This window comes from Vanessa atalanta, chromosome 24 (assembly GCF_905147765.1).
Source record: "Vanessa atalanta chromosome 24, ilVanAtal1.2, whole genome shotgun sequence".
Lineage (NCBI taxonomy): Eukaryota > Metazoa > Arthropoda > Insecta > Lepidoptera > Nymphalidae > Vanessa > Vanessa atalanta.
This window is the reverse complement of record NC_061894.1, coordinates 4,161,597-4,182,423: the sequence shown is the minus strand read 5'-3', so window position 1 is coordinate 4,182,423 and position 20,827 is coordinate 4,161,597. Positions and strand designations below refer to the sequence as shown.

The 20,827-nt window shown below is 31.4% G+C and overlaps 1 protein-coding gene across 2 annotated transcripts in view; it reads left to right on the top strand.

The window, feature by feature from the left end:
• LOC125073616 overlaps nucleotides 1–20,827 on the top strand; it is a 165,595-nt gene that overhangs the window by 27,685 nt on the left and 117,083 nt on the right. For both annotated transcript variants that reach the window (XM_047684520.1, XM_047684521.1), the window contains exon 3: nucleotides 2,580–2,821. The gene's annotated coding sequence lies outside the window, so the exon portion shown is untranslated. The remainder of the gene's footprint in view (nucleotides 1–2,579; nucleotides 2,822–20,827) is intronic.

Below are 20,827 nucleotides of genomic sequence, written 5' to 3'. Positions count from 1 at the left end.
CAAACATATGTCTATAATAACTAAAATCCATTCTCGAATAACGTTCGGTAGAAATTAAACGTTTATTCCGAATTTCGTGGATAACTTTAAATTATACAAAGAGGGTTCTAATAGTGGGAAGGGTTTGTTCTACGCTGTCATTTTGAGGGTTCTGAGTGTTTCTGTGTTTCGGTTAAAGATCGAGTGAGCCAGTGTATCAGAAGTACATAAGTTAATGTGTTAGATTCCGCGACATTTATTGTTTTATTACTTGCTAATGTCTATATGTAGAGGTGCTTGATCGCCATATAGATATAGTTAGTTGTCGTCTTAGGTTGATGGTTCAAACCACAGAGTACACACTTGGCAGACTCACAGACTGTAGCCAACCGAAGCAGATGTGGCTAATTAGGATAAAATAAATAAATAGATTAGGATAAGTCCCATCAAATGGAACAATTAAATTAGTAATACTCTCTACAAGGGGGCATCAAATTTAATTATAGCCCGAATTTTCCTCATGACCCTAAACGGCGCAAATAATGTTACCAGTATATTCATTATAAATATCTTTGATGCTGTTATATCAGCACTCTTCAAAAAGTTTAAAAAAAATAATAATAATAAAAGAAATAGAATTAAATACTCATTTAAAATTTATTGAATTAGAATAAGATATAGAATAATCTTCAGGCAGCCATCGTGAATGTAGTTTTAAAGAGAACTTAATTCCTGCCGAGCTCTACTTCTGTCTCTCCTTCTTATACTGCTGATCCCACCGCTGAGTAGGGGTGTAACAATAGGAATATTTTATCGTCAGCGTTGACGTTCAATGAATGAAACTTAAATACGAACTATATGTTATCTATATTATAGTGCAATACTTGGTACGATTAAACTGATTCAATAACTTCAACATTAATGCAATATACGCAACGTTTGTATTCAATATACAATTATTGTTTATGTGCAAACGTTTTATATGGACTGTCGACATGTTAACCGCAGTAATATTATTTTATATGTGTCGATATTATAAATATTGTAACAGAACGATGTTTAGAGTTAAAAAACTTTTAAAAAAGATTATTAATGATCTTTATAATATTCAATGTAAAGATCAGAAACGCAATCTAAAATTAACTGCATGCTTATGCAATTATTTTCTGGAAACCATTAGATAGATTTCAAGTGAGATTGATAAAGACATAGTTTTTTATTTAACCAAGTTATGTTGGTTAGTCCTGTGTCTGAAGTACGTAAGGCCTCAGTACCTGTGATCTATCTGAGGTCTTTTCGAGTTGCTGTCCCGTCGGATTGTGAGAGTAAGGAAGAACAGAGTTCACCGTATTACGAGCACACTTGCGTGCGCGCATCTGCTGGCTACTTAATGCTTATATGATCTCAGAACTTCAACAATAGGTAGAGAAAAAGATAGAAAAATACGAGAAGAAATATTTTTATTATTTGCAGAGTTCGTGACATTGAGAGGTTTTATGAATTTATAATATAACTTGTAACATATCAGAATTTATATGTAATAAAATGTCATAAATGTGTCGTTTTGTAAAATTAACGGAGACAATGACCCTATGCAGATAGATCAGCACTATCTTCTCGAGTAATCTTTTAATAAAATTCATTATTCATTATAGTCCGTAACGGTATTTTGAAACGTAAACGTTTTCATTAATTCATTGTTTTACACGTTTTCATTAAAATCAAAAATAAGTAAAATTAATTCGGATGTAATCATACGGGTCTCTTTGAATCGTTATTTTTATCAGATAAATAATGTAAAAAAACTTGGTATGGCTCGGAATATTCTAAGCCTTAGGGGTAAAAATCTCGCATCTCGTATTCCGTGACGGCGAACGGCCTGACGCTCTCTTATGCCGTCATGCCTTTTATGCCACTGCTCTCTACACCCTTGTGTGCGTGTAGCTCGGATACTGTTAACTTAGTTGCTATATATTTAGAAAATTTAGAAATAATAATAAATATAATTTTTTAACAAGCATTCCGTGATATATACATAATTTTTTTGGTAATCCTGGTAAAATTGACACGGATATTAAAATTATAATTGATGATAGACTTAGAAGGAGCAGATATGGCCTATATGTCTCAAAGCTGAATATTTTTTGCGATATACCTTATTATGTTAATGTAAAGGGACAGATAATTACCATTATTTTTATTTTTAAAATTGAAGGTGATAAACTACCATATTTTTTTATGTCTGTTAACATAATATATTTGAATACTTTTTATATACGTATTATAATTATTAATAGTATTCATTTAATTTTAATGTGTTGTTAACAATATTATTCTTAATAAATTTGTAGTTATTACGGTTAAAATGGACGCCAATGAATAAAATAATAATGTTAAAGAAAAAGTGGATGATTAATTTAAAATGAAATTACGAAATCACGAAAAATATAATGTTATATACTTTGCACATACGTATTTTATAATCGTAAATTTTGAAACAGGAAAAGATGACTAGGTACCGTTTTCAAAAAAAAAAAAATATTCGCCCCACTCTTGAAAGGCGAATGTTTATTCCGTGGGGAAGCGTACGCGCGCCTCAGTCGCCCATTCGCCGCCGCTTGCGCAGTCCGCGTCGCGCGGCAAGAGTTTTCCAACTACGGAAAAATTGTGTCGCGAGTGTTGGACACAACGCACGATCGTCCTTCACCTTACCTGTGCTAGACTGTGTCCCTCTGACTCTGTGTTAATATGGATTGTGTGTATGGCTTTTAAGTGTAAACGTAGTGATTTTCTTTACGGCAGCGCCCCTGGTCCACCCTTCTGCTGCTAACTTCCTAAACACGTAAGTAACTTAAATAGTACCTAAATGAAAGGAACATTATTATACACTTGATAGAGACGGCCTTTAACTTTTACTATAGTTGATTACTTTTAAAATGGATTGGCGTTTGTTTCACTTAAAATATAACCTGACTAATTTCAGTAGTGCGAACAATGTAAAGTATTAAATATTTTTATAACGTGTTGCGTGTATTCTTTAATATGTCATGTAATATTATCCTTATAAAAACAATGATAGTTGTGTATTGTGTAATATGTTTGTGCAAGTATGTTTTGAAACTGAAAGTATTGCGAGAACGCCGAAATATCTGAGAGGCGTCAGAGGCGCTAATGGGTCGTTTTATTAAAATATTGGCAAGATTTGATTTTATTTACCAGTTTTGCCGATAGAAAATTCTTGTTCTTTGATGTATCAATACGAATTATTTGAATTAATTTGATTATTCATTTTCGTATTTAAAATTATTTTAGTTCCTTTTATTTCACGTATATATATGATATTTTAATATTATTTTTGAGAATGCATCTGTATTTTGAAATTACTGAAATATTCTGTAATAAATTGTAAAAGTAAGTGTCATAAATGATTAATGATAAAATAAAAAAATAATATTAACTCTTGATATTTCCATTATCGTAACGACAAAATAAAACTAACTAACTTTTTTTATAATTTAAATTAAGTTTTAAAAATAAATATTCTATTTTTTTTTTCTCAAGAAAATTTGTATATTAATTTTAATACGAGTTATCGTCGATACTTATTATAATATCGATTTGCGACTTGACAAACCAGTAACACCACCTTTGAACTATAAAGGTCCCAATAAACTATACGTGTCGATTTTTTTTTTAACGAATAATATATTACAAGATTAAAGTATATTTATAAGAAGTTAAGATAGTAATAAAAAAAAAAAAAACGTGTCGACTACGGTTAATTCTTTATTTAAAAATAGTTTCGGTTTTTATTTGTTTTATTTTTGCACTTATTTTTTTTTAGAATTAAGGCTCAAAGAGGCAATGAGGAGGTAACATAATATATAAGGAGGTAAAAGGCTTAATGCAATTCACGTCTATCGAACACGGAAAACATTACGATAACTATTAAATTAAGAGTCTCTTTGACAGATCAAGTATTAAAACAAGTTTTTTGTTATTCCACCGGTGATATTTGCAAGTTTGCGTTAAAAAAAAAAATAACTACATATGTTAATAATTGTTATTTTCTACAACGAACATTTTAAGGATCAAACGTCAGCGATTTGGTTTGTTTTTCTTTAGGAATAATAGCTTCAGTAAGATTTATTTTGTATAAATTCTATTTTTGTCTCTTGTATTTAAAAAAAATATATTGATTCATTGTATGTAGTTATTATAACATATGGCAATACATTTAATTTTTATAATGATATGTGAGAATTGATCGATTAGTAAGCTATATAGTCTACAGTGACCCTTAAGCGAAAAGGCTTTTTTTCTGACGCTATGTGCTTATATAAATATTTGAGAGCGTCGCCGGGCGTCATGCGGATTTTACTTGTTTGGTTTTTGCCGTTACATCATCCTTAATGGGGTATAAATAATATTTTAACTTCTCACGTAATTAATAAGTCTGTGGGACAGTCAAGCTACCTATTTAAAATATTATTTTCAGAGTGATTACTTGTTTTTTTTTATATTGTTTTCTGTCAATGATGAATAAAAAGTTATTGACTTTTTTATATTGTTTTTTTTTTTTTTTTAATCTATGTTATTTTTATTGTAAGGCTAACAAACAAAATAGAACCGAACCAAAAGTTTGTCATTTTTTGTTGGATGATTTGTTGCAATTCGCAACTGGTAGATTTTTGACAATCAATAAGCTTCACTTCTATATTGAATAAAGATTTTTGACTTTGACTTTGTACGTTATTAATAGTGTTTTCTTGTAATTTTATGTTAATATTCATAATGTCAATGTTCATTAACAGATTAAATAACATTGGTTATTTTTTAATTTGTATAAAAAAAGGATTTTTTTAAAATAAAATTTTTAATTACGTTTATAAATATATTAACAACGATGAGAAGTTTACTAAACATTATCACGACAAAAATATCTTGTACCGTAAACACGAAAAAAAATAAGCATTAGCATTGGTAGCCTGTAAATTTTCCCACTGCTGGGCTAAAGGCCGGAGAGGAGAAGGTTTGGAGCATATTCCACCACGCTGCTCCAATGCGGGTTGGCGGAATACACATGTGGCAGAATTTCATTGAAATTAGACACATGCAGGTTGCCTAACGATGTTTTCCTTCACCGCCGAGCACGAGATGAATTATAAACACAAATTAAGCACATGAAAATTCAGTGGTGCCTGCCTGGGTTTGAACCCGAAATCATCGGTTAAGATGCACGCGTTCTAACCACTGGGCCATCTCGACAAAAAATAATATTATTTCAAATTATTATAACTAACTATATAATAAAATCCTGAACGGTAAAATATTTAATACTATAATTATAAGTCTTATAATGTATAGTCTATGTATCATAATTTAATATTTTAAAGTAAACCTGACAACCTGTTAGGTAATATCCCACCGCTGGGTCAATCCTACCTCTTCCATTTGAAGAGAAGGCTTGGAGCTTACCACCAGCTGTTCCTATGCTGGTTGGTTACAAGTGACAGATTCACAACCACTACTTTATTTTGAAGTGCTAAATTAAATTAATGCTAATTATTCTTACATGTTGAAATACATAAGTTACGAATTACTTACACTTGTGTAATATAATTATTGTTTAACTTTACAATTATTTTTGTTATAGGCTTTATTATATAAACAGTACCAAATATCTACCCCGCCTTACTAGCGCCATCTATCGGTACCATTTATGACATACCCACTTAAACATAAATTATTCTTATTGCATATGTTTTTTATGACACTTAATATCTAGAGTGAGTGAATTAAGATGGAATTGTTCTTGACACTGTGACATAATTGACTGAACTATTACGTACGAAAATAACTTACTGGAGATATCATTTGTACGAAATTCCATTTTAATTTGGCTTGGTTGATTTTCAAGTTGTTAAGTAAAGTAGTAAGTCTGTTCTTTTTTTTTTAAATACATGATATAGTACGAAAAAGTATTATAACAGATGATGTCCTTTTGACCTCTTTCGGTCGAGGCGGTCAACCTCAAGAGGTTATTGCGTAAGAGATGTCAAAGCGGATTGGTGTGAACGCAAACACCGGTACCATAATTCCCCTCAGCATAATCCGATGGGACTACAATTCGACACGACGTTGATGAGTTCAGATGCTGGACCAACGGCTTAACTCTCTTTCCGGCAGGATAGTTGACAACTGCTTTAATTCGGATTGCTATTGAGATTAGTTTTCACAGATAAACTGACTATACATTTTACTGTTCTGATACGGGGTTTTGAATCAATTTGAAGTCAATAAGGTAGCAATGTCTTAAATATTTTAGTATGTAAATAACAAAATGTATACATTTTTCATTTCATTCTATATATACATAGATCTCTAAATATATATATATATATATATATATATATATATATATATATATATATATATCTACATTAAGTCGTTTCTCGCTATCCGTACGCTTAGATCTTTTAAACAACGCAACAGATTTTAATGTTGATTTGGCCAAATAATAGATTGATTCAAAATAAAGAAACCAGCACAGAGAAAAGCCGATAATTTCAAAATTCTGGCAGAAAAAAAATCACGCTTTTTTTCAATCTAAAATTTGATGAAAGAACCTTATTGTACCCGTGTGATGGGTAGCTAGTTTATTAAGTTGAAAATATAATCCTTTCCCAATTCAATGATTTCTAGACAAAATTAGTAATAAAAATACAGTTAAATATTTGACATGCATTTATAACTTCTCCGTGGTGTACAATTTGTATAATTATATAATATGCTCAACGAATATACGATTCTATTTGAATGGCCTGTCCATAAATTGTAGTATGATAATTATTTATCCAAGTCTCTAGTAATAATAATTCTCTTAAGATTATCAGTTTTAAAGTTTATTCGTTTCCCATTTAAACAAGTATGTTGTCATTTTATTGAATAGAAGATATATCTATAGTCTATACCAATAATAATACAAAACTGAAGAATTTGTTTGTTTTGTTGTACGACTGGTCAGATTTCAAGAATTCTTTCAGTGTTAAACGGTCCATTTATCGAGGATTAGGTTAGAGGTTATAGGCTATATACCATCACGCTACGACCAATAGGAGCAAAATCGTGCATGGCAGAATCTGTAATATAGCCAAGCGAATCGGACGAGAAGCTATTAATTATTCAAACGAAAAAACCTTTCAACGAGCTAATTAATTAATGCTTATTTGATTTGCACTTCAACGAATTTAATGTTCACTATTTTGCTGAGGCCAGTGTAAAAAAAAATCCTTAAAGTCTGAAAAGGAAAAATAATTTAGTTAAATAAAAAAAAAACTTACAATCTTACATAATTTACATTACAATATACAATGAAAGTTAGATATGTTCGTAATTTATCTTAGAAGTTCGAAATGTTGTTTAAACTTTTTTGTTTTTGCTCTAGCCGATCAAGTTGGAGTAAAACGACATCCAAAAGTTATGTCAATTGGGCAAAGTTTTATCTACAAACTTAATCTTAAAAACTACATTTTTTTTACTGTATCATTGGCATAAAATTAACACACCTGTGCCTTATGGTATTAATAAAAAAATTTAGCCAAGACTAATAATGGTTTGACATTAATAATATTCTCGGACAATGAATGAATCTGTGTTTATAATAGATTAACTAATATTTATGTATAAGTCATATATATCACTGTAAGATTTATGTAATGAAGATAAGAGCACGCTTTATGTTCCGAAATTAATAACGGAATTGTTTAATTTCGTGGGCGTTCTTTTATATTACGTATATATATATTGTATTATACCTTGCCTCGAAGATCTATTGATCCATAAATGGGTAACCTGATGATAAGTGATAACAACTACTGTGTTCAATTGGCTTACTCACCCTTCAAACCTGAACATAACAAAGCTAAGTAGAGCTGTTTGGTGTTACAATATCTGATGAGTGGGTAGCACAAAACCCTACCAAGTAAATTTTATTGGTTTTGTGTCACAATACTCTCGATAGCAGTTTGGTAATTATTATTGATAATATAGCTTTGACTTTTTTTTTATTAACTATGTTTTTTAATTAAACAAAGGGCTTAATTTCAAATATTTTTAGATAAACAAACGTATTAAGGCATAGTGCATATTTGTTTTTTTTATGGCATTGGTTGGCGGACGAGCATATGGGCCTCCTGATGGTAAGTGGATAATATTGTATCACATACATTCACCTAATGTCCTTTGTATTTCTTTATAGTTAACATTCCGTCAAAAAATAAACTCTGAAGCATTTTTTTTTCTTGTAATTTTAATGTTTGGTTTATTTATACCATATTGTTCGTTAAGAAAACTTTTTATTAGGAATTTTTAATTGTTTATATTACATAATCATATCAGTACATTTTAATAAGTTTATTTGTACTTGCTTTTCCTTAATACTAAACCGATCGATCATATATTTCTCAACTCACAAAACCATTAATCGTTTATCTAATTACATTTAATAAAAATACGCTGTAATAAAATAACACTTATTTCAATGTTGTAAAGTCCAAATTAGTATGCAAAATATTTTTATACATTTTATTGTGTTACCAAATACACATCTACTGTTAACGGATCTGAAATACCTTTGAAGGATTATATCCTTTATAGATCAAACAATAAGAGTCATTTGTGCGTGTACGTTTTGTTGCTATGGGTGTATTGTATAGTTTGTGATGCAATTTGAAAGCCACTTTTAAATGTGGACTTTCGATTTCGCCTCTGAAATAATGTTGTAAGAGAAACAATATCCTTGTCATAGCTTTACAAGCTCGTGTTCAGTGCTTTGCTCGGAATGTATTAAGAAATCAAATTAAAACGTTGTCTAAGCCGATACGTTTCAGTGCGAATTACAAACATTTCATATTTGAGCCGCGAACATTTTACTATTATGAATGTGAAATTATGTTCATAAATAAAGTTGTTTCACAATAACGCCTTAATTGCTGAACATATTTAGCAAAGAGGTAGATTGCACGATAGGTAGATACATTGCAAATATTTAATATAACGACGTACTAACTAGAGGAATATATATAAATAGGTGAAATTCGCCAATTTCGCTGGCCATTAAAAAATAACAATTGGAAAAGGATTTACGGAATTCAAAAAGTAATATCCTTCAAATATTTAATGTTCACGTTCGTCATATATCTTTATTCGATATTCCATCAATTATGACACATTTCGGCTGTCACGTGTTCTTCTACGTCATATTGATGTTGCCAGCATGTACGATAAAAAAAAAAAATTAAACTTGTTGATGCTTCGACATATATATAGAATATAAATTAATTTTTTTTTTTATGGCATTTGTTGGCGGACGAGCATATGGGCCACCTGATGGTAAGTGGTCACCACCGCCCATAGACAAAGGCGCTATAAGAAATATTAACCATTCCTTACATCACCTATGCGCCACCAACCTTGGGAACTAAGATGTTATGTCCCTTGTGCCTGTGATTACACTGGCTCACTCATCCTTCTAACCGGAACACAACAATACAGTGTACTGTTATTTGGCGGTAGAATATCTGATGAGTGGGTGGTACCTACCCAGACGGGCTTGCACAAAGCCCTACCACCAAGTAATTAATACAAGTATATACATAATTATACAAAGTCTTATCACTAATAGTGCTCTTACCACGGAGGGAGGCTCAGATTTATTAAACTTAGTTTTTGTAATGATTTGTAATGGTGAATAAAAGATCAATAATTAATAATTTATATATAAATAGAATCAAATTTATATTTAACAAAACTAATGTAACTGTCAGGATATATTCGAATACTGGATCATTGTCCAGTTTCAAATAATAGATTTAAATACAGAACACGGCTCCTCTGTGGTCATATGGACGGGGTTAACTATAAACAAAAACCTTGAACCTAAAACTATAACATAGAGTTAATTTTGTTCTGAATTTGTGTTTGAGCGGTATTTATTGATTTTATTGAAGAGAACATCAGACAACAGGACAATAATAAAAGTAAGAAAAGCAATATAAGATAAATAAGAACTGAGTCCTTAAACATTATTCACTTATACAAAACCAATAAAGTACTAAAAAATATTGTAAGAGGCGCTGACAACAACAACAACAACAACAAGCAATATAAAGATTGCATGGAAAGACAAGGAAAACAAAATTATTCATTACATAGTAAAATCAGAGGTATGGGTGTTTTTGGGTGTTTTTTGTCACGTGATTTTTGCTAACTTACGGTAAAATTTGTTTGGAACAGGGTGATTAACATCTATTAAAAAGGGAATCCTTATTGTAGGTAACTCATTTCTCGTAAATGAGCGCGAGATTCTGCACTTGTAAATAACTATGGAACGTGGAATATTAGAGGAGATCTGGGAGTAATTCTACTAACACATAACGGTGTTGATATTCTTAACAACAATAAAACTCAGCTTAATCTTAACTGCTGACCAATTCTATTTATTTACGATACGATCTCGATTTTATTCGGATCCAATTTCGTCCGATCCAGTTGGATCGCTATGTCTGTAGAGAATCTGCTGGACATAAACACCACATAATAATGTTTCGATTCGATTGCGATGAAGTGTGATGTGACAATTTGTTGGTAGGATTGATACCCTGAAGTGTTCCCGATGAATGCTTATTTAATTTGTTCAACAAGATTTGGACAATTGTGTTCACTAAAACATATGTTACAAAGCGTTTACAAATTAGTAAACACAGTACACACTATCATACAGTTGAGATATACTTTCTATACACTATGCTATCTTGGCTGTTATATAATATATGTTAGTTTGTTTTAGTCATAATAATAAATATATTTTGAATGACATAGCAAGAATAAACTAATTGCAATTACGGAGAAAGTGACAATTTGCATGACTAACCGCCCAAATGGATTTTGTTGTAATATGAATATAAAATGTCTGTTTAATAAACCGAGAAGGTCCATAAGGTAGAATTTGTGAATTTTAAGCAATGATTACGGGTTCAAACTAAAGCGAACAAATTGAAGTTTTTTTTTTCTTATATTGTGTGAGCAAATCTGTATAATGTCGGATAAAAATCTTGCAAAGGTGTAACAAACACCAATTTCAATGATGATGACACTATGAATGACAAAGATCCAAACCTACCCCTTAAAAGTGGAGGACGTCTCTGCCCAGCTTTACTTATTGTGCAAGTTTATCTGTTTAGGTCATGAAAATAGTAAAAAACAGAAGAGTCCGATTTGACGTAAGTCATGCCACAGATAACAAATAGTTGAAATAAGCGTACTTTCAACATACGTGTTATTTTTTTAATTATATTATCTCAAATGATACAGTTTTGTTATCTGTGACTCATTTATCATATAAAAAATCGTGATAAGTCACGTCATGGAAATGGTATGTGAAAATTAAAATGTTAATATTTTTTTTAATACAAAATTTACTCTTAATTTGATTAAGGACAATTTAATAATAATATCAATTTTTAAATAATTAATTGCAATGCACTTAAAATTGGTTAATTCAATGCATACTTGCTAACTAAGCATGCCGTCTAAGTTATTTATGTGTACTGGTAACACAAAAACAAACATTAATCATGCATTACTTGATTACTTGAATTATAACATATATTATTTATTAATTATATTGTAATTCTATGGGAAAATACTGCATACCAGCAACCTTTGTATGAGGTCATACTTTATAGTAATCATAATTTTTCACTTTAATGTTTAAACCTGTGCAAGTTTCCTATAATTTTAATTGTTTAAGAAGGCATATTTATCATTTTATTATAAGCCTCGTCATCTTTTATAAGTATATATTCGCTTGAAGATGTATTGCCAGCAACAATTTAGGGGAAGATTTTTTTGCCAATAGGCTATTTGACAATGCGAAAAATAAAGTGTCAATTATTGTAATCATTATATATTATGAGTTTAAAAATGGTTATTTATTAACGAAAGTTGAAAATAATGCATTTTTTTAAACGTTTGTCACGTGACACAAAACGCTCTTGATTGGTCGGGCTTATGATGACGTCACTTGCTTGTTAACCTCGTTTACCTACTGTATGTGGATTATTTAAGCCACAGATAACAAAACAGGCAAGTGACATCATTGCCTCGAGCCGAGATGGCCCAGTGGTTAGAACGCGTGCATCTTAACCGATGATTTCGGGTTCAAACCCAGGCAGGCACCGCTGAATTTTCATGTGCTTAATTTGTGTTTATAATTCATCTCGTGCTCGGCGGTGAAGGAAAACATCGTGAGGAAACCTGCATGTGTCTAATTTCAACGAAATTCTGCCACATGTGTATTCCGCCAACCCGCATTGGAGCAGCGTGGTGGAATATGCTCCAAACCTTCTCCTCAAAGGAGAGGAGGCCTTTATCCCAGCAGTGGGACATTTACGGGCTGCTAATGCTAAAAAAAAATGCTAATGACATCATTGACCCCATTGCAGCGCCATATTGTCAAAGAATTTTTAATTTGATATTTTACAGCAAATATCAACTAGAATTAAAAAAAACACTTTTACTGAGTTCCTTAACATCTACTAAATAATATAAATTGGATTTTAAAAATCAGTCAATAGCCTATTATTTACATAGATCAATATGTCAAAAGAAATGTTTGTACAGATGCGGATGGATCTGAGAAGAATAAAAGAATATTGGTAGAATTCTATGACATCTCGATGTGTCTAGAGAGACTTGGCCGTCTGATGACGGAGCCCGCTGAAAATCAGTGTCGGGTATAACTTTAACACCACAATGCGTCACACTATTTTGTCGACGTTTTTAATGTATTTGAGTATTAAGTTTTATGCAAACGTTTTGTATCTATAACATTACAGACATTGGCGAAATTATCTGTAAATAACGAGAAAAAATGAAACGCTTTTTTGTCGTTTTCAAAAGATATCTGTTGTGTAAGTGTAAATGAAGATTTTATGCATCTATTTTATGATTTTATGTATTTAGATATAAATAAAGATAATTAAAAAAAAAGTTAAATATTTAAAAAATGGATTAAGGTCAAGTAAATTTGATTTCATTGAGATTCTTCGAAAGGATTCTTTTATGTCTAGAATTCTGTATAACGGTAATATTATAAATTATTATACATGAAATACGCATTAAAACTACACATTCGGGTACACCTTACATTTGAGATTACGAAGATGTTAATTACGATACAATAGTGAGAACAGAACTGGTTTTTGCCGTATTTGATTTGGACATACAAATCTGCTTTATATGACGTGTGTTTATTAGCTTTAGTGTAATAGCAAATAGATTTTGTCTGAGTTAAATGCTAATTTATTTTAATACGACCTAAAAACTATAATTTTTTTATTATTTATTTTTTAAATAGTGGGTAGACTGACACCTTAAACTATAGGCGTTATTATCTTAAAAAAAAATATTCGTGTACATAATATAGATATATATATGTATATACACACTCACACAGCATGAGGTTCTAAAAATTCGACTCGTAATATCAAAATTAAAATTTAGACCACCAATTAGTCGAAAGAAAATTAAGGATACGCTTTAAGTACGTTATGTCAGAAAGTTTTAAGATTTACATGAATTATGTAATTATATTTAATATAATTATATTGAACCTTAAATTAAATTTTGCAATGAGTTCCGTATCGAATTAACGAAAAGGAAGCGGCGTGTATCGTAAGAGGATATGGACGTGTTTAGTATTATTAAATTTAAATTCAAGGAAAAATATAAAGAACGAAGCTATTTTACTATTAAGCCGGAATAATAATATTCAATTAGGTCATAATCATCATCCAACGAGTAATAGAAATTATCGATCGCACTATTTATTTATTTAATAAGCTAGCTGACCCGACAGACGTCCTGTCTTAGATACGAATATTCAATTCGAACTGGAATAAATAATAATAAAAATAATAACGAAAAAATATTATGGTACGGCATAAACGCTCTTAAGTTTCGGAACATTTTTAATTTTTCGTGCAATTCTTCAAATCTCTATTTATTTTTTCCATAGGAAACTTGTACTAAAATGATTAAAAAGTTAAGACGTTTTCCAGTTACGACGCGACCATGAGAAATAGGGATACATTTTTGTATATAGATATATATTTCTTTTGAACAATGAGATACGAATTATATTAATAACCAATTCCAATGTATTAATATTCTTAATTTTTCGCTAGTTATATAAAATAGCTGGTTTCATAAAAGAAAAATTAAGGCTTGCTTTCCTCTTGAGATCACAAATTAGGGAATATTTCACCACGCCGTCTCAATGTGGGCTTGTTTCATACTTATAATATAGTGAACAACGTCTTTACTATTTGTTAATATAAAGGTATATATTATTTCTCAATCTTCAATGTATACTGTGTGAGCAGCTTCCACGTTTGAAACGATTAAATGCCACTATGCAACAGAATCGTGTAATGATTTCATTAACCTTTAACATCTTCACAACTATTAAAAAATCTCTTCTTAGATAACAATTAAAATCAATCCTTTAAATTATGTTGTACCTGTGTTTGTAATTATTTTAGCAAACTATTATTAATTAATTCTAAGATTATTGGTGTATGGATATACCACTGACTTGACATTTATTTATTTAACTCTTGGAGTTTACCCTAATACCTTCAGCGATCTATTGTATCTTGAAAGATAATTACACAATATAGGTATATGTAAGTACAGACACAAGGGACATAACATCTCAGTTCCTAAGATTGGTTGCGCATTGGCGAAGTATGGGATTGTTAATATTTCTAACAGCGCAAATGTCCAATGTGTTGGTGACCACTTAGCATCACGTGGCCGATTTGCCGGTCCGCCTAGTTAATACATAAAATATTATATTGTGTGTCTACGAAAATTGGAACTTGGATATCACTTGGTAGAGATCACTTGTTTGACTTTGATGAAACTCGGCATGCTGTCGTGCTATGTATAGAGGTCATAAAGGTATTTTGTAAATTAAACATAATATTGTCTTAAAACTATATACATATTAAACGTCTGTGCGAAATCAACATTTAATGTAATAAATGCCGTCTCATCAAAACCGGCCTGCAAATATCACGTTATGAAATAAACATTTCGTTGATATTAGAATGTATTAGAAGGTGCATCGGGTGCAAACCGTCCGAGAGGTGAAGGTTGGTGAACCGGTGGTCATCTGCCTTTATACGTTAATATAATATCAGTATGAAATAATAATATTTTAAACCACGAAGAGTTTATGATTTTAGTTTTTATATTACTGTTTGTTTTGTTTTATCAGGCTCGAAGGACCAAATATTTGTTCTTTTTAAAAATTATAATGTAACATGTGTAGTTTAATTACTTGTAAACTTTATGGATTTAAAATTTACGATGATGGTTACAAGACGTGAGTCTTAACCGACCTGAACTATTAAGTGCTTAATTTTTGTGGATAATGCATTTCGTGCTCTTCGGGAAGAAAAACCATTCATCGTGAAGAAACCTGTGCATGAGAATCTGCCATAGCATATTATCGTAGTGGAGTAAGCTCCAAAACTCCTTCACAAAAAAAGGAAAAAGAGCAAGGCTGTTACATTTTTAATAAATATTTTATAAAATACTTACAAAGCTTAATTGATACTAGGAAAATTAGGCGACAAAATAAATTGATTATAAAATATATATTATTATTCAAATAGACTTAAAAGGGATTTTTCAAGTAATGACAATATTTAAATACTAAAAAATACCATAACCAATAAAATTCTTGACTTATTATTGTTTGTATCAATAATAATTGCCATTTCTAAAACACTTCTATGTCGCAGATTGGCATTTATAAAACGAGGATTCTCTGTCATCGCAATATAGATATTACATAAAATATCCACAGATCTATGCATCTTTAGAGTTTACATAATGCGACCTTTAAGTACCCCAAGTGTTTTGTAATCGGTAGCATCACTGTAAGTTATTTCATTGCTTTCGCTTCGTGCAACGTGACCTCTCACTTCTGTGTGTCTATTTACTCTATGTTTTCATTACGAAATGTACATTTAAAGTTTCAGTGGTATAAGTATTGTCAGTAAGTGACTGGCAATTTCAGAACTTAAGCCTTTATAACTATAACAACTTGGACGATAATTGATATTTCTTAAGCGTAAAATAAGTTTATAATAAGATTTACGATATGCTACTGTTTTTTTTTTTTTTTTTTAATTTGATTACTTTTGTAATCCAATACCCTTTAATTGAATTTACTAACAAATTACATAAATGCATTATTTAACGTGCAATCATTTTAAAATATCCATTATTGACCGAACTAGATATTTATATTTTCGAAGAATTAATTCAGCGGAACCGTCGTTATTTAAGTTATTCTACATGTTATGGTTAATTTTAATAAAGGCATATTGAAGAAATGATAATTATCACGACAGTGCATCAAATGGGTTAACGTAAGCGACGTGAATAGCCTGCTTACACAGCTAACTTCCTATTTGTCGTACAATAGAACTATTATTGTGCGTTTTTAGTGCAAATCTTGGGATCAGAAAAGAAGCCACTCACTACAAAATTATATTAAGCTCGCCTCGAAACTTCGAACCGACGGTCTCTGTTAATTTCGTGTTGTACGTTGATAATAATCTATCGGGAAATCGACATCAGTCGAATGGTTTTAACGTGATAAGCGCTCATTTTTAAACGTACTTATGGCTCTATATTTGTAAGAATGCTTGCTTCAAACAATAAATCATAATATTAATGACTATACTATACATTATAATCATTCAAATCTGAATTGAACTAGTAAGTAGATAATAAATTATTCTAGAATGATTATTATTCCGCGTCAAAATGTCATACAATAGAGATAGGAGTAATGAACGTTTTTAAGCAAGCAACCGTTATAAGGCGAATACACAAAACCCAGATCTATGTGTAAACTGAGAAACTGTGTTAAGAAAAGTGCAATGACCTATACCGATACAGACCCGTATGTAAGATCAATGTACGAATATATAATACAAAGACTATTTAGGCGTTAACATGATATCTATTTTTTATTTATTACGTACGACTTGTTAAAAATAAAAAAAACCTGTATATTAAAACTGTGAAGTGCTTGCCGGCGATCTTTACTTAAGATCATAGTGTTGTATTTACTAGGCCAAATCGAATATGATGAATGAACATTTGAATGAATGAACCTAACAATAAGAGAATGGAAGTAATAAAGGTAATTTCTAATAAAGTTATACATGATGGTTAAATTTTTACTGCACATCATTGTGACATTCTTAATATGTTATCCAATGAGCGTTTTCTGCCAATCTAAGCGTCCATACATTGCGTCCTCCTCGTGATAATGCTGAATTAAAGACCGCCTTACAAGAACTCACCCTTACAGACAATGGGCCTACCGACAAAAACATAAGTGAGCGAGAGTTTAAGGTTTTTAAGATTTAAATATAAACTCATTTTATAAACGTTATATGTGATATTTTAAAAGAGTTTTTATGTTTATATGTATTCAGACTTATCCTTATTGTCTCAACCATCTATATATATATATATGTCGGAGAAGCAGGATGCCGAACAGTTGGGTTCGGGGATTGATCCGACATTTGTAAGACTATGTGGGCGTGCAATGGAGATATTCATAAAATAAAACGTATTTACTATCGTCTAATCACTGTATTCATTGATTCAATAATCGTACACTACAATAATATCAAAGGATTACAATAATTCATCTCGATTAAGAGCAAATGGGTTTGCAAGCAACCATCGCATTCGAGAAGCTTGTCAAAAACATAACGACTCGCGTTGCCATGACGCTTACAACTCCATTCGGGGTGACCCGCTCTTATAAGTAAATCAGCCATCAAACATTATTGCCAACTATTCGATTCATTAATTATCCAAATCAACAACTAAAGTAACCACGCTCCGATACGGCCATCCTGAACTATCACACGTCCTCGTGTGTCTCGTTGCTGTAAACCTCCTCGTCTGTAAACAATGAAACAACAAATGTACACATCATAACACGCTTGGCCATTCTGACCACCACACGATGAATATTATAACCGTACATGCTATCTCAATAGCATAACATTCTCTAGCAGCATAACTTTACAAGGTAAGCGACCAGCAAGACCACCAAGGTCTATTTATGCTACTAAGTCAATCTCTTGCCACCAAGGCTGTCATTTGCCACCAAGGCTGTCATTTGCCACCAAGGCCAATTTTGTCACCAAGTCAATCACTTGCCACCAAGGCCATCATTTGCCACCAAGGCCAACTTTGTCACCAAGTCAATCTCTAGTAGGGTCACTATGCTACGCTTTCTCTTACCAAGTAATTTGTTAACACCGAAATCAAAACAAAATGAAAACTGCCCACCGTTTTTAATAGAAAATAGACCTAGAGCTGGCTTCATGGTGCAGATATCCACTCGACATTTCATAACCGGGTCGCTTGTTTTGTTTTCCCTTCTTCGCACAACGCGTCAATATGTGGCTTCGCTCGCCGCAGGAAAAACACGTCAGCGCGGATGTTTTCTTCGAGACGTCCATTGTATTTCTTGCTTGCTTGAGCTTTGGCGTTGTTAACTTGCTGAGTGAGCCTGCGTGGTCTGATATGTGTTCTGATCCCACTTCTGATGTCGGAGAAGCAGGATGCCGAACAGTTGGGTTCGGGGATTGATCCGACATTTGTAAGACTATGTGGGCGTGCAATGGAGATATTCATAAAATAAAACGTATTTACTATCGTCTAATCACTGTATTCATTGATTCAATAATCGTACACTACAATAATATCAAAGGATTACAATAATTCATCTCGATTAAGAGCAAATGGGTTTGCAAGCAACCATCGCATTCGAGAAGCTTGTCAAAAACATAACGACTCGCGTTGCCATGACGCTTACAACTCCATTCGGGGTGACCCGCTCTTATAAGTAAATCAGCCATCAAACATTATTGCCAACTATTCGATTCATTAATTATCCAAATCAACAACTAAAGTAACCACGCTCCGATATATATATATATATATATATACATTTAGGTTCCTTATAAGGTGTAGACATCCGCTCTGAACGGATTTTACGAAACTCCACCGCTAAGGGCGTAAAATGAGGGTCGGAAGTTTGTGTTTTATCAATTTTGTGCGAGAAAAGCCGTAAGCTCAGCTAGCAGTAATATAAATGTGAATTTAATTCTCCCTGTCTGTTTGTTCATCATTAATAAATCATGAAACCGATTGTTATTAAATCTGCTATAGTAGAGATCCTGGATAAGGAAAAAATCAAGAAATTTTATAAATAAGAGAATTTACAGGAATTATAATTATGACGAAGACAAAGTTGCGGGAAACATTGTGTGTCATTAGGTTCGTTGAAGGTTTGGTAGTTTGGGTATCATAGAAGAAATATCTTCAAATGGTTAAGTTTGTTATTTCTATTAACAGTATAATCATGTTTAAGACATACTTGACTCGGAACACGGTTAATAAATGCCTTGTTTTTAAACATGAAGTACTCGAAGATGCATTGACGTTTCGAGTGTTTAACGGAATACACATACCGCCGTATACCGTTCGTCTGGTTGTTTGGTTTCGCACTTTGTTTATTTAAAATATATTTTGTGCATTTAATGAAACAAACTTTATTTAAATTTATCTTGAAGTGGCCTTACAGTACTATGTTATTATTGGCATTGTAATGTGATACTCTATACTGATGTTATAAATGCGAAAGTCTGTCTGTCTGTTGCTCTTTCACGGCCAAACCACATGAACCGAATTTGATGAAATTTTGTATGAAGTTGACGTAGGCTCCTTTTATGACTAACTTCTGACGACCAACCACTAAAGCCGCGAGCGATACTTAGTTATGCTATAAATATATAATAAAAAATACCCAGAGCCCAAAATAATTTTTGGGCTCTGGGTATTTTTAATTTTAATTTTTAAATTGCTCTATGTGTTGGCGACGTTTATACATAAAATAATTTGTTATTCAATTCTGTACATCCAAAAGTTGCATTATTGTAAATTTTGAGGCTTTTATTCTGTTAAATAACTTGGTTCGGATTATATGATATAAATATAAGAATCATAAGCATTAACTTAAAGGCAAATTAGATTTCTTTCATATTAAGAGTCATTTTGGTAAATCGACTTCTCCTTAATGGTGTTGTGTTATGAACGCCCTTTGTTAATTAATATAATGTAGTTTTTAATTAGAAGAAAGTCATTAGCATGTTATAAGATATAAGAGAAGTTAATTAAGGCTTATGAAATTGAGGAAAAAACTCTTGATGATTATATAAATATGTGATCATCACAGCGTGTAGATATCGGCACTACGAAATATAAACCATACCTAAGATGAACTTGTTATGTCTCCTGTACTTGATGTTACAATAGCTCGCTTACACTACAAACCGGAACACATAAATACTTATACAATGTTTTTGTAGAATAATAATGATAATATTATGAAATATCGATATTCACTAATTGATGAAGTAAAATGTTTTTATCTAAAGTTTAATTTTGATTTTTTAATTGGAAACATTTAACATGTACCTTTTAATTGTTTGTTATTATGCGTTTATTTAATATAATATATCCTTAATCATAACATTAGAAACCTCCAAAATTATCACTGTTTTTCTAGTATATTGTGCTTGTATTATACATATAAACCTTACTCTTGAATCACTCTTTTTTTTAGCATTAGCAGCCTGTAAATTTCCCAATGCTGGGCTAAAGGCCTCCTCTC